Source organism: Etheostoma spectabile, chromosome 15 (genome assembly GCF_008692095.1).
Source record: "Etheostoma spectabile isolate EspeVRDwgs_2016 chromosome 15, UIUC_Espe_1.0, whole genome shotgun sequence".
Classification (NCBI taxonomy): domain Eukaryota; kingdom Metazoa; phylum Chordata; class Actinopteri; order Perciformes; family Percidae; genus Etheostoma; species Etheostoma spectabile.
The window spans coordinates 13,920,068-13,935,320 of record NC_045747.1 but is presented as its reverse complement, the minus strand read 5'-3'; the positions used below and the strand labels follow the sequence as shown (position 1 = coordinate 13,935,320).

The 15,253-nt window shown below is 41.6% G+C and overlaps 1 long non-coding RNA gene across 1 annotated transcript in view; it reads left to right on the top strand.

The window, feature by feature from the left end:
• LOC116703122 (uncharacterized) overlaps positions 1-6,992 on the top strand; it is a 24,180-nt gene extending 17,188 nt beyond the window's left edge. Inside the window, exon 3 of the long non-coding RNA XR_004335345.1 lies at positions 6,933-6,992. This is a non-coding gene — a long non-coding RNA (uncharacterized LOC116703122). The remainder of the gene's footprint in view (positions 1-6,932) is intronic.
• Positions 6,993-15,253: the final 8,261 nt, after the last annotated feature.

The window sequence follows — 15,253 nt, the reverse complement described above, 5'->3', positions numbered from 1 at the left end:
CCAATACACTCTCTTAATAAATCACTGCTGCTGCTCATTAAGGATTTTCACAGCCCCACCTCCACCACAGCAGCCAACTGTAGGCTCTGACGTTTGGGGGAATGTTAGTATTATCACTCCCTACTCCCTTGGAGCTTATTACTTCTGTGTGGGTAACATTCAGTAATATTCAGGATATCTTTTAATATCACCCAAAAGTCTATGAGTTAGAATTTTACAGTCCATGTCCTCTTGTCAGTTACTTTGAGTTAGAAAATCCCCAGTGTGATATAGCAGCAGAGCAGAGGTGGGAAGAAGCGTCTGACAACCACCAAGGCCAGACCTCTTTTTTGTGCTCTAATAATAATAATAATAATAATAATACAATCCGTACAAAATCAGTAAAAGCATCTTTAGTAGGGCTGCACGATATGAGGAAAATATGCAATATGCGATAACATTGTTGAATATTTTGATAACGATATTACTTGCATTAAACCAAAATTAAAGTGTCCTCAGTTCTGCATTTCTGCTGCTTTTGGTAGTTTGCTAAAATACAATGAATTGCTTGTTAAATTTAAAACAAATGAAAGGAAATCATTTCCAACATTATTCTATTGAACAAATTGAACATTGAATTGAATGTAAAAGGCACCGCTAAGAAAACAATGACAGTTACCTTTTAAAGTGCAGTGCAAGTGCTTTTCTACAGAGTTTTTCTTTCAACTAACACAAAAAAATATATCTTGAGTTACTTTCGTAATATGTCACAGCCTTTCTGGTTATTGTGCTAGTTGATATCATAAGATATTTTGTGCAGCCCTAATTTTTAGGCAATGAATGCCCACGACTGGAACTACCAGTTATATTATAGAAAAATTAAAGAAATTAAATTAAAGTTTTATTTGGACGCTCAAATGGCCGGAACATGCAGAAGGCCACAGGGCTCAGCACTGTTGTGATTTGGCTTCCTAGCTGGTGTTGTCGCCCTCAGAGCATGGCTGCTTAGCAGAGGCCATCGTTGTGTATTCCATCATCTTCTCACATGGAACACCAAGCCTGCTGGACACACATGTCTGTTATATGGTCCCATGACAACCCAGTGTGACATCTGTCTTTCATCTCGCCCATGGTCTTTCATCAGACTTTCTCTTTCTCTCTCTTTCCCCCCGGAGCTCTCTGTCACCACTTGAGGGTCTCCCACTTGTTTTAAACCGTGACAAAGACAGGATACCACGGGAGGTATGGGGTTCGCTGAGAAATTATTTGGAGTTTTTAATCACAACTCCCCCACCCCACCGTTGTGCTAGACTACAGCTGACATGATCATTGAGGTTGCATGAGCAGTTTGGGTGTTGGAGATGGCCTAGAGGTTTTAGGTGTAAGCGTTTGTGACAAACTGTCAAACTCAGAGGCTCTGTGTCACAGTCTGTCTAATCGCCTTCATCTCTAACAATCTCTTGATGCCTGCTTTTCTTTTCGGATAAAGCCAGCAGAGAAGGCCCGGCAGACAGCTGTGTTTGGGCTTAGATAGAAAACAGATAGTAAAGAGGTGGGAAAGGAGACATGCTGTAATCACAGAGATGGACGGATGATGTCAATCATGGCGTCTGGTGGCCCGGCAGAGGAAGGAGGGATGAATCCGGCCTGAATTGAAGGATCTTCGGTGTCAGAGCAGGAGCCACCCTGTTTCTCCTTAGTCTCTCGGAACAATCAATCTCTCCCGGCTATAAATGCGCTCACTCTTCTCATGTCATTCTGCATCCAACTTTATCCTCCTACCCATCCTCTTTGACCCCTTCTCATCTTAAACATTGGCAGAAGTTGGACTATAAAGTGGCAAACAGCATAGTTTGAGTCAGACTTTTTTATTCAGTTTGTACGGTATTCACAAACTTTTGACAAATTTAGAGGAAGTCTTTAATTACATGATACATTAGCAAGCACCTGCAGCCATGCCAGCCGCTCTGTGAGGCCGTACTTAGGAACAGAAAGGCTTTGCCGACGTTAGCACGCTAACACTAATACAAATACAATGTTAACATTCTGATGTTCAGGAGGTATAATGTTTATTATGATCACAACCTTATCTTAAAATTAGTATGCTAACATTAGCTAATTAGTACTAAACAAAAGACTGATGGGGGTTTTGTTAGTTTTGCAGGTGTTCGACAGTGCCTTTCATAAAGCAGTGCCACTAGCGTGGGTGAAAATGATAGTAGATAAATACAGAAAGGTATAGCTTTCGGCACGTTTATTGACAGATAGCGTAAGGCAACTGTGTTTTCAACTTCTACCCATGAAAACTTTGCTGTTGCTATCTTTACATTACCAGCAGCTGCCACAAAAAAAATGTTCATTAACAAAAGGGAAAAAAGGTATGCAAGAACTAGAAACATTTGTCATTGATGTCTAAGGAACCATTGCTCAAACACCTCAGCATTTAGCACCAAAAGCGCAATAAAAGTAAAAACGACATACAAGTCATACAACAAGAATGACAACATGCGCTCATCAAACGTGCCATTGTGCTGCATGTTTGCAACACACAATTGAGTGCCATGTCTTTGTCTTCGCTCCTCAGTCTGTGGAAGGCAGGGAAATAAAAGGGAATTGGATTTCAGACAGGTGTTTTACTGAAGAGGCCTCTCCTGATAGTGCTCCTTCCAAACCCTGTGTAATAAGTGAGGTGGTGCTGTCACCAGCAAGTCCCCACTGATGCGTCAGACAACTTCAAACTTTTAAGGATTTTTGTATTCCTCCCTATCTGTTTGTTGGCATATTTCATAGTCTTCTTTCCTACTTTGGGGCTGTGTGCAAGCTTCATCATCGGTGAGTTTATCTTGCATTAAGTCATTTCTCAGAAGTTGTGGGTTAAATTTTCAATTTTTGTTACTCGGTGATCATTTTACACTAACTCCCTATAAGAAGGTTCCTAAATTCAATCCCCACTACAACCGCCATTGCTGTTGAAATTTATTGAAGCACCATCTTTCAGCTTCAGTGAGCACACTCAAGGTTTCTTCAGAAATTGTAGCCTTTTTCTGGTTTTTATGATTACATTTTGATTTGTTGGGTTGATAAATAGCCCTTTGGTGCCAGCCAGCCCTGATTTTCTCTTGCTCTGACTGACTGTGTGTAGTAATTTATCGTCACCACTGTAGCTATGAAATTATTAATACCTTATTAACAGACAGTTAATTATTGCATCAGAGACAGAATATCATGCTGATTTCTCCTGTATTTCAGTGAGTCATTTCACCGGCTGCAAAATATTGACTGCCTTGATCATATTTCATCAGGGGTTCAATCTTTTTTTTTTTACCAACTTAAAATTAGACCTGGTGCTTACAATACTCCCAGTGCAGATTTATCTTCATTATTTTACTCATGAAAATCATTTTTTTTTAAATGCTGTTAACTCACCACACACGAATTTGACTTCAGTCAATACATTCAATTTTTCTCTTCTCATTTTTCTGATTTTCTAAATCTTCCTCTCACTCTGTCTTCCTTTCCATTTTCACGCATCAAAAGATCTTGATGGTTTGACAGGATGGGCCCTAGGAACTTGCTACCTCCCTGCAGAGCCTCCAAAGTCTCTGCTCCCTCATTGAACTGTTATCTGCCCCATTTCTGGGCTTTTCCATGGCAACTAGGAGCCAGCGAGCGTGTGAGCGTTGAGTGAGGTCTCCAGTGGAAGCAGCATCTTGTCTCAGGCAGCTGTCTGCTGAAAAGACAAAGGAAAAGGAAAAAGTTTGGGAAAGTTGTTCCCCCCCCCCCCTTTAGCATAAAAAACAACTTAAATGGATGCAATTCACTGCACAATGATCTGCAGCCGCCTTCAGTTAAACCCCTCTCAGACCTTGAGCCATGTGTCTGCCCTGCTTTAAAAAAAAAAAAAAGACCTGTAATGCTGAAATGCACTGCTGTTTAATGACAGCGCTGGGCTCACAAACACAACCATAGGGCACTCTCCTTGACGGGCAACCTGTTCACTTGACGCAAGCTGCAACTACTGACTGACAGTCCTCAAAGTTTCAGCCATGACACCCCCCCCCCCCCCCCCCCCCCCCCCCCCCCCCCCCCCCCTCCCCCCCAGTGGAAGTAACCCACATTTCACTCTATTTTAAGCTTAATGTCAGATGTAAGGCATTACCAAAACATATGGGTCTCTCCACTCAACATGTATCAAATAGAGCCTTGTTCCCTGGAAAGCCAACACTTTCTTACACAAGATCCTCTCCTCACAATCCATAGCCTCTCCTCTCCAGGTTCTTCACTTGGATGTGGATCGACAAGGCAAGGTTAGTCTGCGTCTTCTGTAGGATTACACCAGAATCCCAATGGTTTTAAACAGTCACACTCTGCCACTCAAAGCCAGCCGTTTTTGTTTGGAGCGTTTATTAAAGGAGCTTGGGAGTCTGTGGTGACAAGTGAAGCGTTTTGTAGAAACGCAATGAGGAATAGAGGATAACAGAATTTAGCAACAAGGGTTTTCCTTTTTAAAAGTTTCTGTCTCAGGACTTTCATAGCCATGGTCGCTGTGTTTAGAAATACAGTCCCAAACATAGCCCAGGGACACAGTGCCCCCAAGGACTGGGAAGGAACAAGCACTCAGAGGCAATCTGTGAGTGGCGATAGCCATGTCTTTATAGGGATGTTTTCCTATGACAATTACTGTTTAGGTTGGAAGAAAGGGACCTCCTCATCTTTAGTGCTTATAAAAGGTTGATGTGAGGGCTTGGTTTTTTCTTCCAACATTAAGCATTTTCAGAAGGGAGGACAGATCTTGGATGACTATAGAGATGAAGAATTAGGGGGCAAGCAAGGGAATGCTAAAAAAAAGGCTCTGTCCATTTGGAGGAAGGTAGTTTTGTGCTTTCTTGTGCATATTTTTCATATTCCTTCTCAATGCAAAAGATAGTGGATTTATGGCAAGTTATTTCACCATTTATTTGATGTGAAACACATGAATTGTATTTTAGCACATCCATCTCTTGGAAATAGTTACACTGATGTGTGCATATTTAGACACTTGTGTGTCTGACCTCCCTTTGGTAATTTGAATCCACCAAGAATAGCCATTCTTTTCTCCATTCAGCAATCTATTCTTCAACAACAGGCTAACCATACAATCCTGTCTGAATCGCAGCATTTTTCACCTTTCAAGAATAAAGATTACAAAGTTGGAGGATACACAGCAACATAGTTTTCCTCTGTCCGTAGTTTCCTCAGAGTAATCCACCTTGTAAAAACAGCAGTGCTCTCTTGCAAACAGCCTCCTCTATCAGCTTCACCGTGTTCATCTATTCCTTCTGTCAGTCCCTGCTCATCGGCGAAATGGTTGCTGAGAGGATGGATCCACGTCACGACAATCCATCATTTATGAAGTACACACAGTAATCTATTTTAAACGGCAGGGTATGATGCTGATGATGCATGGCAGGAGAGGGTATACAGTATGCACACTTCTGGGCGTGTATATTGATAATCAATTTTCTTCATTTTAAGCACTGCAGGAAAAAAATGATCTCTCCAGGAGCCACTCTGTGTTGCAATCTTTGAACTTATTTGCATTGAGATTTTCCTCATTGACACCTCTCACTGTTAAGAATACTGGGAAACGGGCTAAATTGAAACACGATGGTGACAGTACTTATAATGAAGTCCATTGACTCATCATCCATCTTATTAGTCAGAGAAAAATGGACTGCAGATATACTGAAATAAGTAATGGAGCTAACACATTAGTGAAAGTTGTATTGTACAGTATATTGATCTGTCAAAGCCCGACAGGAGTTTAAGTTACACTGACAGAAAGAGCTGCAGAAAAAACAGAAGGACAGTTTGTAGCATTGATAAAACATTCAAATGTTGCAACGTGTTTGTTTGTGACAGGAAGACAGAATAACTGGTGGGATCACAGAATTAACCTCCTGTTTTGGCTGGTGCTTGGCTGCAGCTGTGTAGGGATCACTAATACAAGTGAATATATTTTCTTCTTTGCAGCTTTTTCTCGGTTTCTTCCTTGTTTTTCTTCTGCTTGAATTGTTAAAGGAAGTGGCAAATATTGCCATGGCAACAATCCAATCCCACTGAGCAACAGTCCTTGATGTTGCCCATGACATTTGCCCCGTAACACTTTTTTAAAGGGTCATTTATGTTGAGAGAAGACTGTGTTAAAAAGCTATATATATATATATAATTTATTTAAAGTACAATTAATTAATTTAAAGTGCAACTCCCTGTTCTCTAAGACACAATTCCTCCTACATAGTCAAGTCTCTTTTCCTGCCTCCTTCTCCCAGTATCCCATCCTCACCCTCTCATCCCCATGCTCTCAGTGGCAGTAAGCCCATGAATTCCAGACCATTCTTTGGAGATATCTGTGGGCTTTTTTCTTGCTCCCAGCCCCTGTTGCTACAATTTCAATCCGCCTGCCGGTTTGAAGGGGCTGCCAGGTGCTTCTGGCTCAACCATATGTCCTCTGACACTCTGTCTTGGGGATGGGGGAGCAGGGGAGAGAGGGAGGGGCCGGGGGGTTTAGAGATGAGGCTATCTGGAGCTACCTCTGAGAACTACTCTTCCTGAAACTCAATTGGCTGACATGTGGCAAAAAACACAACCCACCAAAACCAAACCCTGTCCCTAATTCTCTCTTTGTGCTAGCCCTGAGCGGGATTCAGATATGGGGATGGCAGTGAGTTCTTCAGCGGGTCCCCATGGGGTGGGAAAGACAGATCCCGTTTCAGCAAGCCAGTTGGCTTGGTGTGGCGCAGTGACCGCATCGCCATCTTCGGCTCACAGTCTGTCAGTCAGTCACAGTCTGCTGGTCTGCGGCTCCAGTGGTCAGGCAGGAGTTCATTCTCTTCTGGTGTCTTTGTCTGAATGTTTCTCTAACTGCCAGACACTTCCTCCAACTCTGAAACCTTTCTCTGTTTCCGATCCAGGGCTGTGATTCTGCGCTGAACTGGTCACACCATCAGCCCAGCTGTTTCTCTTGCCTCAAGGAATGGCCTGTAAGCCCGGTGATAGTTCTGCTTGCACAAAGGCACAGTCAAACACATACACGCATTTATGCTCAAATGCATGCAGGTGCAAACATCAGAGTTTGAAACCACTTGACAGGAGAGTAGCAGCATAAACAGCTACATTTCTTCTTTGATTTGTATCCTAAACTCTCTAGTGCGACAAAGGCTGTTTAGAGTTTACTGGAACTAACAACCGCTACAGCAGGGGGTTCTTATGCTGAAACTGACACGCAGTACTGGCTAAGGATCTGCTGTTCCCTTTCTCGTGTCGCAGACGCACATTCTCCCAGAGGTCCGAGCAGCCCAGCGGTGTCCTGAAGTTACCAGGACTGCGGGATGTATTGTGACAGACTTTAAATGTGAGGAAGAGGAGCCCTTGTCACCCATCACCTCTGTGAGATGAAAGGCCCCGAAAGCAGCCAGCCGCCCTGCTGGACACAGCTCAGCTGTTATAAGAAGTGTTTGACAGGGGTGGCAGGTACTTGACCTTCTCTCTGGCTTTCTCTCTCTCACACTTCCACTCTTCTTTGCTCTCTCTTTTCTCTCACTCTTACTCCGTGTCACTGCCTCGCCACAGGCTGACCACTCTTTTGCGCCACAGCATCTTGGGTGTTGTCAGGGAGCTAACAGTACCAGTGCTCTGTCGTACACCTGCGTTTGTTGTTTGTTTATTCTATCTGTTTTCAATGGCGGAAGCCTTGTGGTGGTGTTGATCTTGCCGGTGTGCTGTCTTGCACGCCGTGCCACATTACTGGCAAGGTGAACGTTCCAGGTCTATGGAGAATTTGTGGAAGGGGGATGAGTAAAACAGCACAGGCAGGAGGGCTCAAATTCCATAAATATCTTGTTACTGATGTAGTTACATGAAGATAATGACATCAAAACAACATCAACTGGCTAAATCAAAGGAGACTTACAGCGCCCACTGTATTCTGAGCCGAGATCTGCATGTCTGCGTGGGGAAGGGCAGTTGAATTTTTTACAGCCTTGATGCACATTTCCATTCCACCTGCAGACAGTGTCCCTTGTATTCATCTCTCTTAACAATGGCAAAATGTCAGCATAGTTTCAGGCTGCTCTAAATTAAACATTCATCCCCTCTGAGCATATAAGCTGTTCTTGCCATCCCCTCCCACACTATTTTTCTATTTTCACAAAGAAGGCTTCAATCAAATGAGGAACGGGACACTTTATTTCACTTTGAACCAGATAGTAATGATGTAGAGTATTAAAAAAAAAATCGGTTTACAAACAAGCCAAATGAAACTGATGTTACTTTCATGGTCGTATCCCAAATGTCTCAGGCCTCGATAAGTGCAATGGCCAAGAAAGTTGAAGACGAGACTTAAGATAGGGAGGGGGATATTTTATTAATGGGAACTATTAATATTCCATCGCAGTGGGACGATGGTGTGTTTCTTTTTGCAGACGCATAATGAATAACTGAGCGCCTCCATGGTACTCAATTCCTCAGCATGAATATTCAGGCGCTGGTGGTGTATCATGGGAGTGTTAAGAGCCTCTTCTCTACCCTGTAGTGGATCACACCCAGTCATTTAGTCTCACCTCACTATTCCTCTTTATTTCCTTCCATGCACACTCAGGCATGGGACGTAGGCCGGTAGAATCTGGGGGCCGGCGCCTATAGATCTGACGCCTGGCTCTCAATAACGGCCCTCAACAGAGGCTGGATTGATTGATTACACTACTATGGCTTTGTGTGGGTTTTTTAATTGATTGATTAATTGTGGGCCCGTGCTAAGATGCAATTAATTATGAGTAGTCTGCAGTGGGTCGGAGTAGGGCTGTCAGAGCCAACAGGGTGAGAGGCAAACTCTTGTGGCTCCTGTTATACGCTTGTCCTGTTATCCACTTTCATCTTTTTTGCTTGGTGCAGCCACACTTTGTCCTTGCCCCGGTCACCTCTCTGGAGCTTGTTTCGTCCCTAGTTTCAGTGAGTGTGTGTTCGCATGTGCTTTTGCCTTCAGCTCTGTATGTCCTGTTCCTGCCAGGAGAGTGTTCAATAATGTCAGGTCTATGGCATTTAGCAGATACAATAAATGGTTCCTTACAAAAGTCAGATACTTATCTCTCATAGAGCCCATGCAAGAAATGAAAAACAGAAAGAGAAGAGCAACAAAGAGAGGCCAAGAATAGAGAATGTATGTGACTGTGAGGAATGATAAAGAGTGACCCCACACCAGATACCCCATTCAGATATGAGAGTGAGTAAGAAAGACATACTTTTATAACATAGACCAGAAATGGCAGACAGTTAAATACAGTTAACATTTTAACAGTAGACATTGTATGAATAAATTATATAAGTACCCACTGGGCCAATAAATAACTGGAATATTTGCTTATTTCCACTTGTAATTCTAACGGGGTGAGATTGGGGATGGTTGTGGTGGTATGATTAAGACACAAAGCTTAGATAAGTCAGTCAATTCTTTGAGTTTCGTAAACATCTGATCAGTGTTGTTTCAGGACGTGTAACAGACATATAAATTAACAATTTAACAGACGGAACCAATGAATTAACAAACAAAAGAACAAATGAGAATAACCAAGAATAACAAAGGAGCATACAAAAAAATTGAAAGGACATACTGTATAATCAGATGACTGAATGGACCACAGACACTTTGCATGGGGAAGGGGAGTGTGTGTGGCTATCATTCACAATCTGTTTGTCTATAGTCCCTCCACAGACAAAATCTCCAATCAAAATGCAGTTTTATTCCCCTCCTTTGGTTGTTCAAATGGCAGAACGAGTATCTTGATGGATAAAGGCTTTGTCTAATCACTCATCATATTGGGGATAAAACAGGAATGTGCTTGGTGTGCTCTGTCTGCCGAACATGTCTCACAGGGGAAATGTCGGAAGCAGTTGGTGAGGTACAAATGTTGTGATTTGCGTTTAAGATTAAAGTATAAATTCACCAACACCGAATACATGTTCATGCATATTTGAGATCTCATCTCCTTAGTCCAAAAAGGGAACGTTTGTAGCATCCAAGAAAAAATTTAAAAGTGTGCATTGTAATCCTACTTCTGCCAATATGCTGCAGAAGCCCTTCAATTGTCTAAATGAAGCACTCAACAAGACATGCTTTCTATAAAGGAAGCATATTCCTTTTTACTTCTTTTAATCATCACTCCAGTCTAAGTTTCTTTCATATTAGTTACAGGAAATATTTTCTTCATGGCATTACTTGCCAATTGATTACATCAAATGTGTTTTGTGTGCTGATTACTGTTAGTCAATGAGATAGCATTTGGTCTGTTTCTTGATTTGCTATCGCCTATGATGTAATAATCATGACGATTTTTGCTGCTATAGAGAACAAAATGGAGATCTTTCAGATTGTGCTTTACTGTAGACGGATATTTGCCAGGATCTCTACAAAATTCTCCAAAAATTGCCTGCTCTCCCCTTTCTGGACAGTCCAGAGAGAGACATGTAAGTGGGATGCATATCACAGCCATCCGTCAACCACACACTTCCAAATGGGGTAGATGGTATTATGCAGATGGCACCGTAATATATCATGGTCCCATATTCTGCTGTGGAACAGACACAAATCAAAACGAGTCAAAGATCACATTAGACAGTACACCTGTACATTAAAATTCAGTCTCATCCTAAAGTGCTTATTATAAACAGGCATTAATTTAGTTTATTGAATAGCTGGTGAATACAGTGGAGCATTATGCATCTAAAGAGCTAAAGATATTTCCTTTAGGAGTTGGTGGAGACCAAAAACAGAGCTAAAAGAGTGAAAATGGAACTCACCAGAGGGGCCACAAGCATGCCTTCATATGAATGTTAATTCTGCTCCATAACTGGATCTGTCAACAAGTTTACCATATAACCTATAAGATGATATAGCAATGTTGTGTTAACAACTTCTTCTTTGCGCTGTCCAAAAAAGTGGCCAACTAAAGTCTGTCATCACAAGTTTAAGTAACATTGAATATATTCAGTTAATAATTAAATGTAGGTATTATTTATTACAGGGGAACACCACTTAAATTAAGATTTCCAATATGTTATGTCCATGGCCGAGGAAATTTCTAACAACATTTGTGAACAGGAGGTTCTCTATCTCAAAGCCTGAGACCAGTCAAATTAGTTTCAAACTTGTGATGTCATCAAGGGAGCATGATTTTGTGCACCCACATAATGTTTTTCTTCAAATGAGCTTTATTCTACTGTAGTGTCTTTAATTCGGAAACATCAAATGTTTCCATATAATCAGAACATTCCCCTTAGTGCTCTCAGTGTCGTCTATAACATGTCAGATTTGATTGACAGTGCCCAACAAAACAACCAATGGTCATCACATTTTGATTCAAAATGTTGTTAAATCCTGATTGTTTGCATGTGACATCACTTTTCCCCAGCTAAACCCCGCCCACTTCAGATATGTGACAAGGAGGTGAATAAATCTCCATTGTGAAATAAACAAAACTGTTGGTCCTATTACTTATACTAAGCTGATGTTTTCAGGGCCTTAAAGTAGCCATGATCTCACAGCTGGCAGGTTTACAACACAGTATATCTAGGTGATAGAAATGATGGCCTGATCACCTGGCTGATAGCAGCCCTGACCAACTCTTCAACCCCTCTCTTGCATGCAATTATCACTCTGTCACAGCGTGCACTATGTATGCTATGGACAGCTGGTGGACTTGCTTGGAAACTCCAGACAAGAAAGGTCCTGTCAAGTGCTACAATTCAAATCAACACCATCAGTACATAGCCGGAGGTTGCTGTTTAAATTAGTGTCTGGCTCTGATGATGAGAGTGCTCGGCTGTCCTTCTGTAGCTTATAATCAGCAGTTATCCAGTTTCAAGTTCCCGTCAACATTTCCTACTAACTTGAGGTCAAACAATTTGTTTTTCAATTTTTAAAGTTGTGCCTGTAATGTTACAGCATGGGCAGCATCAGCAGTTTCTTGCATGAGTAATTTTTCTTAGTTTACTGCTTACACTGTAAAAATTATATATTTTTTGGCTGTGGTTGGCATTCATCACCTACTGTTGCTCTCCATTTGTCACTTTTTCTAACTATGTTTATCAACATAAACAATTGGCAGATACACCTGAGACAAATTCAAGACATGGAGCGTGTTTAATGAATGCTATATAGCAGTAGTCAAATCCTTTAAGTAAAAGTATTAGTACAGCAATGTAAAAAAGACTCAATTACAAGTAAAAATCCTGCATTCATAATAAAATAAAAACTACTTAGTAAAAGTACTTATCAGCAAAATGCACTTAAAGTATCAAAAGTAAAATAGCTCCTGTGACTGATGTATTGTTGTATATTCCATTATTAGATATTTTTTATACTACTCACACAACCATGTATAAGCAGCATTTTAGCATATTAGCAGCAAGTTAATGTGCTTTAGATGCAATTAAGTAGATTTGTCCATTGGTTTCCAACCTCGGGGTCAGGCCTCTCCCAAATGTCACCAGATAAATATGATGGGGTTAGGAGAAAGAGAGAGAAAAGATGGAAAAAGTTCTGCTACACACATTTGTATTATTTTTTTTCAGATTTTTCTCTTGTCTTTGCTTTTTATGTGAAATGATGGATAATGTTCCCTCTCGGGGCCTCAAACAGTTATTCAAATAAAATCATCTGAGAAGTTTAGAGTGGGGAAATCTCTCTTGGTGGAGCTGCTAACACAACGGGGGGGACAACGGACCCCAACTAGACAGAATTGTTTTTGTGCTGAGTTACAATCCAAAAAGGTGGGTAACCGGTGCTTTAATATTAAAAATGCATCGTATTTTATAAGCTAATTGTGTTGTGTGTAAAACATTGTAACTATATAAATAAATCCAGTGCAGTAAAAGAACATACTTTTACCTGAGGACAGTTCTTTCATTCCACCACTGTCCATCGGTTCCTTTGTCCACAACTTATGTCAAGTGTGAGTGAGGCCTTGGGTGTTTTTAGGTGTTTGTTCGTACCATGTAGCTGGCGGTGCATCAGGCTTTGTACAGCCTGTGAGTTCCCTATGGGGCCGAGCAGCAGAAGCAGTAACCGAGTGAATGCTGCTTACCCTTCTTGCTTCCATTAGAGACAGAAACTAAAGGATTACTGCCAGGGGCAAGGCTAATGACTGTCATGGCCACAGAAAGCCGATTTACTGAAACCGTGGCAGGAAGGCGTGAAGCCAAAATCTCCCACTAAGACCCAGTGTGAGGGACCTTAATAAAGGAGACACTCTGCTCTTTCGTCTTCTTTCTTCAGTGAAAAAGTTGTAAAAATCAAGAATATGTAATGTATGCATCTCTCATGTTCCATTTCTAGCATGATTTAATCAGAAAGAAAATGCATATAGGACATTAAGAAAAATTAATTACAGATCCACAAACCTGACATGAAACCTGTGTGCCGCCTGATCATTTTTTGAGGATATTCTAACGTGCTAGAGAGGCACAGCAGAAATAAATAGTCCCATCATCATTGCTAACTCATCATAAGACATGAATCCCGAAAGATGGGTTAGTTTTGATGATGGGACTATTTAGTTCTGCTGTGTTAGATGATGATAGTGGTAGAAGTGAGTGGAAGGATACAGACAATGTTACAGTAACAATACTGACGTAAGAGGAATGCAATAGATGTGTTTGCTGTTTGGGGCTCCATGCAGGAACTTGACGACGTTCGTGTTTCCAGTGTATGGGTTTGGTTTTGCAAATAAAAGCATTTTCCTTAGGTAGGACGAAATCATTACAACATGTGATGGAAAGTGGGAGGGGGTTATACATGAAAAGGCTTTTTAGTGGCATGTTAAGGAGCAATATTCAGTGTGAAACACAGCACTGAATGCAATGCGAGCAGAGCGAGATGCCTTTATATTTCACACAACACCATCGTGAAACACTTCAGCTCGGTGACATTTAAGAATATCTGATCTGAGAAATTTCTTATCGTTTACTGCCGCTTCTCTTTTTCCCTCCCATTTTTTCTCTCTCTCTCTTTCTCTCTTTCTCTCTCTACTGTTAGTTGTCCTCCACTGCTTCCTCTCCTGTCTAAATGACACAAACACACACACACACACACACACACCCACACACACACACACACACACACACACACACACACACACACACACACACACACACACACACACACACACACACACACACGCCTGGGCATTGATTTGGCTAGTTCAGGGTGTACAGGGGCAAGAGAGCGCACTCATGGAGAAGTTTGTACAATTGATCTCTAGAGGGCTTGAGATGCAGGACCTGCTCTTTTTCTTTCCCAGTCACTCTCTCTCTCTCTCTCTCTCTCTAACTCTTCTTCTCTCTTCTTCTGCTGCTTTGTTTCCTCTGGCTGAATATGCATTTTCTGGATTAGAGTGAAGGCAAGGAGGAAGAGGAAAAGGGAGCAAATTGCTGTTCCTAGTCTGCGGGGATTGGATCTCAACTGTGGAGTTTGTTTTAAAAAAACAAAAGAGACAAAAAAACTCTTTTTATCCTCAGAGGAAGTATCTTGGTTGACTTGGCAGTAGGATTTATGTATGTTAGACAATATGTGTCAGCTTGCAGATTAGTGCTTTCTCAAATGCCCCATCTTTTAGGGAATCCATGGTGCTGTAGTTAAATATTTGAAAAAGGGAGAGATTTTACCTTTTGAATTGATTCTTATGTGTCCCTGCTACTCTCTTTTCAGTTAAACACTCTATCTACCTGTTGGTTCTGCTTATTCATAATATCCAAAGTTGTTTCATCATCCTGCAACTGTGTGTTAAAGGTCCCATAGCATGAACATTTTACTTTTTGAGGTTTTTTAAAATTGAAATGCGTTTCCCCAGCCTGCCTATGGTCCCCCAGTGGTTAGAAATGGTGATAGGTGTAAAACGAGCCCTGGGTATCCTGCTCTACCCTGAAAGCTCAGATGGACCAATCTGGAATCTTGCCCCTTATGACCTCATAAGGGGCACACTTTTGGCCCACCCATGAGAGAGAGAGAGAGACATCATGGCTTACAAACTAGCAAAGTGGCAGTTGGTCAAGCCTACACCCCCCTGCCTCCACCTCCCCCCCCCTCCTCATCCTCAAAAGCTACAGACTCAGAAATGGCACATACTAAGGAAAGCTCCTTGTGGAACTTTGTGGAACTGGATCTAGTGGCTGTAATTCTGTACCAAGGCTGAATTTTGGGAGACTTCAGATTTGGCATTAGGGGACCACTAAGGGTATATAA